The sequence below is a fragment of the Nannospalax galili genome, unplaced genomic scaffold (genome assembly GCF_000622305.1).
Source record: "Nannospalax galili isolate Female #2095 unplaced genomic scaffold, S.galili_v1.0 scaffold34, whole genome shotgun sequence".
In the NCBI taxonomy this organism is placed as follows: Eukaryota; Metazoa; Chordata; class Mammalia; order Rodentia; family Spalacidae; genus Nannospalax; species Nannospalax galili.
This window is the reverse complement of record NW_008338996.1, coordinates 9641852-9655242: the sequence shown is the minus strand read 5'-3', so window position 1 is coordinate 9655242 and position 13391 is coordinate 9641852.

Here is a 13391-nt window from a genome sequence, read left to right as displayed (position 1 = left end):
TTTTAAAAAATATTTTATTATTTTTATTTTATGTGTATAAGTGTATTGCTTGCATGTATGTAAATGCACCCATGTCATGCAGTGCCCACAGAGGTCAGAAGAGGGTGTTGGAGCTCCTGAAACTGGAGTTACAGATTGTTGTTAGCTTTCATGTGGGTGCTGGGAACAAAACCCAGGTCCTCTGCAAGAGCAGCCAGTGCTCTTAATCACTGAGTCATCTTTCCAGTCCTATATTTCATTCTTGTGTTTACAATTTAAATGGCGGTATTTTTGTTTCTAAGATTTATAATTGGTTTTCATATCCATTCATTCTTGTTTAATTTCATCATTATTTGGTTCATAAAATCTTATTCTTTTTTGACAGTAGCCTAATTTTCTCACGAGAACCCTAAGGTATTTATTTTAAAGTTTCCCCCCGCCCCAATTGATCCATTATGTCAATTTTGAGTGAAGTTAATATATGTGATTATTGATTTTGCTGGATTTCTTAGGATTAATTTCCTTCATGTGTTTTTTGTTATTGTTACTACATAATTTATATTCCATAAAATTCACCCTTTAGAGTGAACAGTTCCATGGTTTTTAATAAATTCACAAGGCTGTGAACAATCATAACTGAGTAACTATAGAACATTTTACCTTCATTGCTATCAGTATTCATTCCCATCACCCCTTCCCATCAATCCCCACAATCACTCATCCAATTTCTGTCTATATGAATTTGTCTGCCCTGAACATTTCATAATATATGGAATCATACAGTATATGCCTTTTTCTGGAATTTTCACTTAGCACAACGATTCATCTTAAAGTATGAATCAGCTACGTCATCCTTTTTCATGGTGGAATAACATTCTGCTGTTCAGATAGGCCACTTGTTAACTGTTCATGAATTTTATGAATTCGGGTTGTTTCTACTGTTTGGATATTATAAGTGCTGTTATAAGTATTTGGGTACAAGCTTCTGTGTGGACAGTTTTCTTATTTTATTTTTACATTAAATTTTATTTATTGTGTGTGTTTGCATGCATGCACATGTGTGGGTGTACAATGCCACAGCACCCACGTGGAGGTCAGAGGACAGATTTCTAGATTCAGCACTCTCCTTCCACCATGTGGGGCCTGGGGATCCAGCTTGGGTTGTCAGACTTGACAGCAAGGGCCTTTATACACTGAGCCATCTTGTTGGCCCTGTGTGGATGTGTTTTCTCTCTTCTGTCTGATAAAATATGCTGTTAAGTCCTTCCCATAAAATTTTCATTTCAGTTTATATTTTTTCAACTACAGGATCTCTATTAGATTCTTTTTTAATATTTTCTATATATTACCAGATTTTATTTAAGTTAATAGAATTTACATAAATATAATTAATACAACTTCTCTATTTGGCAAGACGTCATTCCTACAGTTTCCTTTAGCTTCCTTTGGCCCCCTGAACAGCTCTAAAGCAACCAGATTCTTCCTCTCTCCAGGTCCGTCATTACAGCTGACTGCTTTCTGTTCATTTCTTTTGTAAATTAGTGACTTTCTGGAAATTCAGTGACTTTGCTGAACTTACTCTTTAAGATCTGTGTTTCTTGCTGTGTTTGGTCACTGAAGTCTCTGCTCAGTTACCCTGGTGTTGAGGAAATGATTGTAATACATATGCATGTTTTTCCTAAGACTCCTGAGATCAGTAAGCATCCTCTTTGCCAAGGGATTCAGCTGTGTGTGTTGGCCCATGTTCCTAAACTCAAAGAAGGGCCTGACAACGCTGCCTTAGGCTTTACTTCTTACTTGTGTAGAGGCTCAGGGTTCAGATGAAGGTGGGTTCTTATGACCGTCTCAGATCTTCTCTGAGCACTTGTCCCAGCCCTGTGCACAGCCTTACATCTGTGCCAGGTCTCTACATACCCGGGAAAAGTCAGAACCCTTAAATGCCCCTCTGGCCTTTACATGCCTCAGCTTTTCCTTTTTAAGCTTTTTGTTTAGCCTATTATTTGCTCTAGGGTCTAACCACCCTAGGAAGCCACCAATTTTACCAATTGCCTCTAACAGTTCTCAACAAGCAGCCCAGGGAAAAGGTTTTTCTGTACTGTTGCAGGTTTTGAGACAAGTCAAATAATGATGGTCTGTGGGATGAGGTCTCCCAGGGAGGTATGACGATGGCAATTGTCTGGGAGAGACTCTGGAGGAACTTCATTCAGCCCCTTTATGCCTCTCCGGTGACTGTCAGGCTGTTGGGTTTTGCAGTGAGTGTGGACTGTTAATTTTGTTGTGCTTTGTTTTGTTTTTTGAGACAGGGTCTCCCGGTAGCTCTAGCTGGAACTCCTCTATAGACCAGGCTGGCCTCCATCTCACAGGGCTCTGCCTGCCCTTGCCTCCCAAGTGTATGTGTGTGTGTGTGTGTGTGTGTGTGTGTGAGTGTGAGTGCCACCATGCTTGGCCTAGGACTGTTAATTTAAAGGCTACCATGCAGTTAGAGAACATGAGCTGGGAATGGGGCAGGTCAAAATGCCACACTTGTCTTTGCCAAGATTTATCTCTTTCTCTTGAATTTAAACTCCCTAGATTGCCACAAGACCTTTACAACCTTCTAATGTTCTAGAAACATGAATCCTGAAAATTTTTGCCAGTTTTCCTGTGACTTTTAGAGGTTCTCACTTTGCCATTTTTGCTGGTATCATCTTTTTCAGTATTTTTGAATTTCTGTCGATGGGCTCACTTTGAGGGGAAGGGTTCTTTCACCTCACACCCTTCCCTGCTCTGCAGTTCTGTGGCTGTGCCCACACAGACCCTGGGTTCCTTGGTTCAGAATCTGGTCTTACATAATTACTCCTAGCTGTGAGACTCTGTCCTGTTGTCTCCCCCCCCCCCCCCTTTTTTTTAGATGTTACTAAGAGCTTTCACCAGACTTTTTCATTTCAAGGGAACTCATTTAAACCTTTGGTTTTGGAGCAGTGAACTTGGTTCTATGTCCTGTTCATATTAATGGCTGTTAATCCTTATTATATCCCAGAATTCAAATTCCTAAGATGTCTGCTTCAAAAATTTGAGCCTAGGAGACTCAGTGGTACAGGTCTCTCCCTTTCAGTTTTTCATCTACCCCATGGAGATTCTTCTTATTCCTTTTTTTTTTGTTAAGATTTATTTATATTTATGTGTATATGTCTGTGTATGTATGTGTGCACATGAATGCAGTGCCCATGGAACTGAGGAGGGCGTCGGATCCCTTGGAACTGGAGTTTCAGGTGGTTGTGAGCTGTCTATTGTGGGTTCTGAGAACTGGAACTCAGGTCCTCTACAAGAGCAGTATGTGCTCTTACCTGCTGAGTCATCCCTCCAGCCCTCTTCTCTTGTTCTTAAGCAGACCTGTGATTTTCATTTTCCCCCTTTGTGGATGGTTCACCCTCACTGTCAGCTTGACTTCTGGTCACTGTGGAAACACCTCTGAGTGTGCCTTTGAGAGTGCTTCCTAAAGGTTTAACAGGGAGGGAAGAATCATGCTGAATGTTGGTGGCACCATCCCATGGGCTAGGGTCCTAGACTGAAGAAAAAAGAGAAAGCGACTGAGTACCAGCATCTCTCTCACTCTGCCTCCTGACTGTGGACACAAGGTGACCAGCTGCCTCATACTCCTGCCACCATGACTTCCCCACCAGGGTGAACTGTGCCGACAAACTGTGAGTCCAAATTAACCTTTCTTCCTTGGGTTGCTTATGTCAGGTATTTAGTCACAGAAACAAGAAAAGTAGTGAACGCAGGCGTTATTTATTGTTGCTGTGTTTTTAGATCAAGGACAAGGTGTAAGCAAACATGAAGAAACCATGTCATGTTGGCTCTACTTGAGTAAGATCTGCTGTCATTCAGCTTGAGTTTAGTTTTAAATTAGAGATAGTGTGCATTGATTCTCTGCCCCGATAGATGAGGAACTTAGCTCAAATGATTAAAGTGATAATACATAGCTGTGGTGTGCTGGTGCTCTGGGGGCCATGCTCCTGAGTGTGCTTCTCTGACAGAACTACTTAGTTTGCTTTCAAAACTGTATAAATATACCAAGCATTTATCTTGATTTGGCTTCCCAGGAAAATATAGAAATAAGGCACCAATCACCGTAACAAGGAATTTTTCCTTTTCTTTTGTCAGGCATGTTTTATGAGGGAGAAGAAGTGGCTCTGTGGAGGATAGAAATAATTCCCAGAAAAACCATGATTCCATCTACTTACAATACTTGCATGCATGCATATGTGCCAGGTTGAAAAACTGTAATATCCAGTTGAGTGAAACTTGGGGCTGGAGAAGTGGCTTAGTGGTTAAGAGCACTGGCTGCTCTTGTAGAGGACCCAGGTTCAGTTTCCAGCACCCACATGGCAGCTAACAACCGACTATAACTCCAGTTCCAGGGGAACTGATGCCCTCTTCTGGCCTCTGATGGCCTTACACACACACATGTGAACTTGACATACATGCACACATATGCTCATGCACATAAAATCAAAAGAAAATAAAATTAAAAAAATAAGAAACTCCATTGAATAGAAGTTTAAGGACGAAACTAGCCTGATCCAGTCTTGTCAAGTCTCATTGAATTTGTAGAAAATGCAACTTGCATCTGACAGCAAAGGGCCAACAGAAGCTAATCACTTCAGTTCTCTAAACTGGGCAAGGGAATTAACATAACTTGAGGGTGTATAGCGAGCTCTCTGTGAGCTTCAAGTTCATCAGGAAAGGTGCTCTGAGCGAGGCCTCAGGATCTGGGGATTCCTGTAGTACCTGATCATATATACACAGGCTTCACTATGCTGTTGAATACCCAGTGATAACAGAGTAATTAGTGGCTTCATTAAAAACAGTTTCCATTTGATCTTTATGGGTCAACTTGATGTTATAGAAGCAGAAATGCTCTTGGTCCATCACTTGGGGCCAGCGCTACAAGTGGTCAGAAAATCCATTGTTTTAACATTAAGATCAGAATAGGGACAGACCCTAGTTCAGACAAACCTCTTTACTTTTAAAATTGCAATTCTTTTGTTTTGTTGTTGTCTTTTAGAAACAGGGTCTTACATAGCCCAATCTGGACTGTGTAGCTGAGGTGACCTTGAACTTCTAATCCTCTTGGTACTGCCTTCTGAGTGCTGGGATGACAACCATGCACTGTTATGGCTAACATACACAGTACTTGGAGTTGAAGCCAGGACTTTGTTTATGGTAGGCCAGCACTCTATCAATGAGTGACATCCCCAGCTCTAGACAAACCTCTTTCTAACCAAACACAATCCAACATTCCCTTAAGTCTATGGACTCTCTGGAGTTGAGGTGTGAGGTCCTAATGAAGAAGGTGTAATGTATCATCAGGGACACCTGGACTGTGTTTGCCTGGGAATCAGGAAACAGGTTCCGATTAGTGGCCACTAATCTGGCTCAACCAACCCCCTGCATAGAACATAGTCTAACCGAGCTGCTCACCTGCCCAAACACTCCCTTTCTGTTGCCTTTGGGATAAAGACCATATCTTTATGGTCACCTATAGAGGAGGCCCTGTGTCTGGACCCAGCCCAGTTCTCTCAGCTTCTGTGTCACAACCCTCCCTCCACCTCAGATTTGGCCTCAGACTTGACCAGCTGCTTTCAGATCCATGAATTCATCCACCTTCTATGCCTGTGCCAATACTATGCCCTCTGCCTTGGATGCAAGCCCTCCCATGCTTTCCTCCAGGGAGCCATCTGAAATGTCCCACCCAAGCTCATGTTTTGAATACTTGGTCCCCAGTGCTATCTTGAGTCGTGGAGCCATTAGGAGGTGGGGCCTGACTGGTGGAAGTAGTTCACTAGAGGTCTTTGAAGATTAGACCCACCACAAAAGATCTCAAGATAATGAGACAGAGATTATTCCTTGAGGTCATAAGGTTTATTTCACATCAAGAAAAGACAGACAGATAAACAACAGCCTGGAGGGGACTCTGAGACCAGTTCAGGCCCTAGCTCGAGACAGCATGGTGGGGTATCTGAAGAGAAAAATCAGAGTCCAGCACCAGGGACAGAGAGCATGGCCCAGTCTTTGAGGAAAGGAATTGGGGCCCATGTGACAGAAGTGGGGTGTCTTCTTATACCTTTCCAAGGGTGGGGAAGATTTCACAGCAGCCAGACTCTCTGATTCCCAGGCAGGATGTAGGGAAGGGTGCGACGAGAAGGATGGATGAGAGAACCTGGCATGGAGAAGTCTATTAGCTAGGGACTCAGACAGCGTCTCATAGGGTGCCCCTGGGTATCAAGGGCTTGAAAGGCACGGTGGTCTTAGCAGCAGCTGTATTCTAACATTTTACTCTTACACACCCCTGATTCCACTCTGCTCTCTCAGCTTCCTGTTCTGCTACCCTGTAGGGAGTCTTTGCCACAAACTCCCAGCCCCTGTGAGTTCTGCTAAGCCCCCCACCCGACCATGATGGACTGAAATTTCCCTGAGACCATAACACAGAGTAAATCTTCTCTCCCTTAGGTTGTTTCTATCAGGTATTTTGGTCTCAGTGATGTTGTGAGAAGTAGCAAGGTAAGCGAGTGTGATCCTGGGTGCAGAAGTCAGAGACCAAATGACCGTAGCTTATACAAAATAGTAGAGAACTTCTTTCTCACCTAAAGGCCTAGTTGTGGTGGCAGCCCTGCCTTGCCACATTGTCCACAGAGCAGATTTCATGGCTGTTGACCCCAAGGATGCATCTATGGTCCACAGTGGCTCTGTGTTTGTTACTTATGAAGGAGGGAGGGCAGAATGAACCGACAAACAGAATCAACAGGTAAGAAGGACAGGTAATGTACTCCCATTCAAGGTTATGACCTGGAAGTCAGATACATCACTCACACGTATCACATCAACCAGGACACCTACAAGGAAGGAGGGAAATAGAGTCTTTTGAGCGAGAAGGAAAGAACAGACATGGGGAACCATGGATGTGGGTGACAGCTGGGACCACAGAACACAGCCAAGACAGATGAAGGTGAAAACTTAAATACTCTGCCTGAGGAGAGAGGATGGCGCCAAAGGTGGACAGGTGGCGAGGAATGCTGAGGAGAGACGGAATAGGAACCTGGTTGCAATGAACTGGAAAATGTTCCCAGGGCCATGCCTCACTTACATACATATTACTGCCTGAAACGCCCTAACATTTCTCTCTTCATCTCAACTTACCCATTTTGTTGCTATTGTTTTTGAGACAGGGTCTCCCTATGTAGGCCCAGCTGGCCTGGAACTTACTATGTAGACCAGGGTAGCCTCAATCTCACAGAGATCTGCCTGCTGGATTAAAGGCATGGGCCACCATGTCTGACTCAACTTACTCTTGATTTCCTTCCGGAGGTGTCTGTTGACAGGCCCTATGTTTCTTGGGTCTAGATAAACAGTCTCAATTTGGGCCACTAACTGAGCCAAAATGCTAGAATAATCTTTTGTTGGTCTCTATTATTTACTTTTGGAGACATAGTCTCATGAAGCCCCGACTGGACTCAGACTCACTCTGTAGCCGAGGATGCTCTTGAACTCTGGATCCTCCTGCCTCCATCTCCCCAGTGGAAGTTATTATAGGCCTGTGCCATTGCACCCAGTTTTGATGCCTATTATGAAACAGAGGCTTAATATGTGCACAGGCCGCCCTCTCTATCTGGGAGTTATGCATCTGAAGATTCAGCCAATCAAGGACTGAAAATACGTTAAAAAGAAAATTACACCTGCACTGAGCATGGAGAGACGTCTTGTCGTTATTGTCTAAGTAATACAGCAGTGCAGCTATTTACATAGCATTTACATTGTATTAGGGATAATAAGTCACCCAGAGATGATTTAAAGCATATAGGAGGCTGTGTGCAGGGTATATGTAAATGATGCATCGTTTTCTATAAGGGACCTGAGCATCTGCAGATTTTGGTAACCCTGGAGATATTGACGGATGATTATCCAATTTTCTTCCAACCATGCCCTTGTTAGAGTTTTAGGGGTTTGACAAAAATCTCTTTTTCTCCCCTTCTAATATGAGGATCAAGTGAGAAATAAAACCAGGAGACTAGTGAACCAACTGAGATGAATGTTAGCTTTTTATGGATAAGGCATTTGGAAAGCAGAGGTCCATATTTGTGGTCAAACATCAGGCTGACAACCCTCCCCTCTCTTTCTGAGTGGAGGCCTGGGACAGCCTACCAGGAAGAAGTATGAGCTTTGGAGTCATCCACCTGCCTAGGTTACTGCCTGGAATTAGGGTGGAGCAGGTGAGGACCAAAGAGACACTCCATGCCTCACAGGCTTTTAACTAATCATTAATTAAATAGCTCCTCCTACTGGGAACCCAGGTTAAAGAAATTAATTTCCAATAAGTAACCCCACCCCCCACCAGCAAGAGTCCAGGGGTGTTACTTTCTTGATGTTCCAGCTGTGTGAAAACAAGAGTCAAGAAGAAGCAAAGTTCCACCTAACAATCTCAGCGAGGGGAGTTGTTCACGTCATAAGACAGCTGAGACAGCCAGCCCTTGAGATGTACCTAGAAATGTCACCCTGATGATAGGTGGCCGAGAATTTCAAAGCTAATGCTAGCTCCAAACATTTGCCTCTAGTCACTAGCTCTAGTAGCTTTTAAACTCTTAGAAGGAAGCATTACAATGGAATGTTCACATGTTCCCAGCAGTGGCTAGAAAAATGCCTGTTTATCAAACATTCACAGCAGATAATATACTATAAAGATTCTGGGCCATGTATACTGTTTCTTTGTCACTGTGTCACTTTTAGACTCACCCTCTCTCCCTCCCTCCTTCCCCCTCCCTCCCTCCTTCCCACACTCCACCTCTGGACATTCCCTTACTGGCTTTGTAGCATGAGATACTTTGTTGTACTTTCTTCTAATCTACCCGTGTCCTACCTGTGAAGAGGGAAGGACAGGATGATGAGAATACCCAACTAAGGATGTTAAGAACTATGGGTGGCTCAGGTTGCTGGTTTAATTAGTAACTAACCATTCAAACATTGTCCTTATAGAGCTATCCAACACGTAATTCAAGAGAGGGGAAAGAGACTGGGCTAATAGTAATCGTACAGAAAACTGAATTAAGTGTGTATTTTTAGTTTCCACTGGAGGGCGCTGTCTACTTTGGTGGAAGTGCAACCATGATCCTTTTTCACCAAATTTTTCTAGCAATATCTTAGCTTCCCACATGAATTTGTGCCCTGGGAAGTTGTCCACTGACCATTCTTTACCTGGCTTTTCTTGAAGTCCCACAGGGCATTTGTGTCATGGCTCAGATGAAACCCCACTCAGTCAGACTTCCATTGTGCTAAGTCCATACCATTAGAGGATTCTTATTACCCTGATTTAAAAAAAAAAACCCACCTTTTTATTTCCAGCAGCAGAGTCTACTCAGCTTCACATCGATATATGTCTCCTACACACCTCCATTCTATCTGTGATGTCATTTCCATAACTGCATCCTTTGCCTTTGAGAAAAATGCAAGCCAGTCATTTCTCCCACAGGCCCACTTCCTCAGTCCTGACTTTTTAGCCTTTGGATCTGGGACTACACCGTCTCTCACGCTGTCAGCACGAGGCTTAGCGCAAAGGAACAGTCAGAGCAGCTTGTGAAAATGAAGATTCAGATTCTCCAGGTCTAAGCAGAGGGGCCTGAGTCCACACTCCTACAAACTCTGAATGGCATCATGTCACTGGTCAGTGTGCCACATTCCAAACAAGATTTGACCTGTTTCTCCATCCAGGAGTTTCCCACTTGGTTTTGGATACAGGGATGTGGCCACACCCCCAAGGATGGAGGCTGTACCATCTATTAAGAGTTAACGTCTCCTGCTTTATTTTTGTGAATTCCCTCTTTAGGACTGTTCTCCCTGGCCTTTGCCCTACCTCATCTGTTGCTCTTTCCTGAGCTGAGTGACCATGAAACATGGTGCTCATGTCTGTCCCTACCACATCTGTCCCCTGAGCTTTTCAGTGTCATATAATTTCATTTGTTCTGATTCCTCCCTTTCACTGAAAACTTTCATCAACATGCAAAGAATGATACAAAAAATGGTAATAAAGCCCTCACATAAGCATAAAACTCTTCAATACCCAGGAGGCGCTCCAGGGACAGGCTGTGAGCCAGGGCTCCAGGGGTTTGAATCCTGCCTCTGTTACTTCACTGGGTGGCATTGGGTTGGTTGCTTAACCTCTCTGTGTCTTGGCAGCTAATGGTGCCTCATGAAGATTAAAAGTAATAACTGAGTGAGAGATTGACCACACTTGACACAGTCTGGGTGTTGGATAATAATTAGCCCTATTTACCATGCTTCACTTCTTCATCCTTCGAGGCAGATAAATCATTATCACCCTCATTTTTATTTTAAATGAAAAATTTTTGTGTATGTATGTAGATTTGTGTATGTGGGTACATGTGTGCATTTCATGGGGGAGGGCAATGTCCAGAGGACAACCTTGGGGGTCAGTCTTCAGGCATCTTCCATCTTTTTTTTTAAAAAAATTATTATTTTTATTTTATGTGTATGTATGTGTTGCCTGCATGTAGGTAAATGCACCCGTATCATGCAATGCCCGTGGAGGTCAGAAGAGGCTGTTGGATCCCCTGGAACTGGAGTTACGGACACAGTTGTTAGCTGCCATATGGATGCTGAGATTCGAACCCAGGTCTTCTGCAAGAACAACCAGTATTCTTAACTGCTGAGACATCTCTCCAGCCCCACCTTTCATCTTTTTTTTTTTTTAAATTTGTTTGAAACAGAGTCTGTCATTGCCTGGGGCTTCTCCATGAAGTCCAGTCTAGCTGACCCACGAGCTTTCAGGGCTCCTCCACCTCTAATTGGGAAGGGTTGGGATTATAGGTGTGTGCCACCGCACCAGGCTTTCACATGGGTCCTGGGGATCTGAACTCTGGTCCTCACACTTGTGAGGCTAGTGCTTTACTGACTGAGCTTTCTCCTCCGCCCCTCACCCCCATTTTAAAGATGAGGACCTAAAGGTCTGAGGAGGAGAAATGACCTGCCTAGAGCTTCCCACCAGGGGCAGAGCTGGAACTCCAGCTCCAGCTCAGCTCCCACCCTAGGCTTGAGTATGTCAGTTTCCCAGCACCCCGCTGATCTTTTGTTTTCTCCGTTCCCTTGTTCCCTTGGTGGCACAGTTCCAGCTGGGGTGATTCATGGATCTGGGACCGCATGGCTCCCATTAATTTTGAGGAAAGTCATAAGGCAAAACCCACATCAATCAAGACTCCAAATTACTCATCCATCTTTGCAGGTGACACATGGATTGAGATGAACTTGGAGAGAGTAACTATAGAAAAACTATTTAGATTTATGAAAATTGCCTAAGAGTTTATACCAAGTCCCCAAATGGAGGGAAGCTCGCTCTGTTTTCTCAGCACAGATGAGTTAGAATGGCAGTTGATGGGCTGTCACAATACAACAGTCTTGGGGCTTGAAGTCCAAGGGGCTGGGACTCCCTATTTCACCACATGCAGTTTTACACCACATGCTCACAGACATGCCTTTTTACCCAGTAGGATTTGTTTTCTCATTTTTCTAATTAATTTTTTTTTTTGAAAATTTTAATTGTGTGTTTATGTGTATACATGTGAGTGCAGGCATGCTCAGAGACCAGAAGAGGGAGTGTCAGATGCCCTGGAGCTGGAGTTATAGGCTGCTGTGAACCGCCTGATGTGGTTGCTGGGAGCTGAACTCAGGCATGTGCTCTTAAACACTGACCCATCTCTCCAGCCCCTGTTTTCTCATTTTATTTTTCACCCTCCCAAAGAACCAGAGCTAGTTCTTGTTCCCACTTAACAGACATGAAAACAGAGGCACAGAAAGGTCAAGGGACTTGCCTCAGAGTGTCAGATGTCTTTATGCTACTCTGTCTCCTGAAGGAGACATGAGTCCAAGGCATCGGGCGCTGAGTAGGTGCTTCGTAAGGCTTTCTGGAAGCCGAATCCCCTGGACTATTGTTCCACTACCACGGGACCTAGTAGGCGTTCAATTAGTCAGCGTTGCACGGCACTTTTCCTCCATGGAAACCATTCTGTTTTTATTTAATGACTTGCTTAGATGCATTTTAATATGCAGACCACAATACCAGTACACCATCCTCTGGACAGCCCCACACAGGCATTCATTATTTTATGAGCCGCATATGTCATGCAGAGCACAAGCCCTTTTCTTAAACCAACACAACATGCAAATAGAAATTTCATGTAAAATCACATTCAGACAGTCTCAAAGTAGAAACAGATGTCTGAAAAATATGAACGCCGGGCTTATTAAATATTTTATCATCAAATATTTCATACATTTCAAAAATGTCATCTGTGAAAACACAGAAATACCGCCTCAGGAGAACCAAAATATTTAATCACTTTCAAGAAATTCTTAAAAATAAGTCTTCACCCCAGAACTATTCCAGGCAGAGAACAAATTTCCAGGTGCTGCAAGCTATATTTATTATATTTTCATCAAAATCAGTAACCTAGTTGAAGGAGATACAGTAATCAGTAAGGTCATTATTAGGTAAGATAATGACTTCTGAATGAATTCTGTCATTAATCTCATTACAAAATGGTAATAGTACCTGACTAATCACGCCGGAGGGGAGAGCTGTGTTGAATCAGAGCAAAATTAAGGCTGTAATCACAGAGCTGCTCTTGCTGTTTCTTCATGAACACCTCACTCGGGGCTTGGAGACTGACTTTAGGTGCCTCTGAGCCAGTGGACTGTAGATCTGAAGGCTGGGACTTTGGCTGTGACCACGGCAGAGTTGAGAGCCCTGGGCAGCAGTAGGCAGAGCTGGACTCTGCTTCTCTCCTCTACTCCCTGGGTGCTCTTGGATGGCTTGTGGCCACCTCTGGGCTCCATTTGCTTCACTTAGTTCCCTGCTTCCATCCTTGTCCTGTTTATAGAATCTAATCCCTGTCAATCAACACAGCACATCACCTCATTCCCAGAAATGGCTGCTTAGCTCATCTGGGGAAGGACCAGACCCGTCCATGAACCACACACACTCTGTAGCTTGCTTCCTCCTCCTCATTGCTTTCTTCACCTCTGGAGCCTTGAGCACATGGCATATGTGCCTGCTGTCCCCTCTGCCTTGATCCTCCCTATACCCCACTCCATGCATCCACCTGACTCACCCCCTGGCCTCCTCTGAGTCTTGGCTCAACTATCACCACCTCAAGTCTGCCCTCCCCAACCCCACACTGAGCACTGCAATGGCTCCATCATCATCTCAGGCTACCCTTTCTTTCTCCACATCCTTATTATTCACTCCCTGATTTACTGAATTCCTTGTCTGTTTCCTCCACGTCCCCCTCTGGAACCTAAGTTCCACAAGGGCTCAGCATGGTGAGCATGTGTGCATGCTGGGCACACAGTAGATGCGCAATGTC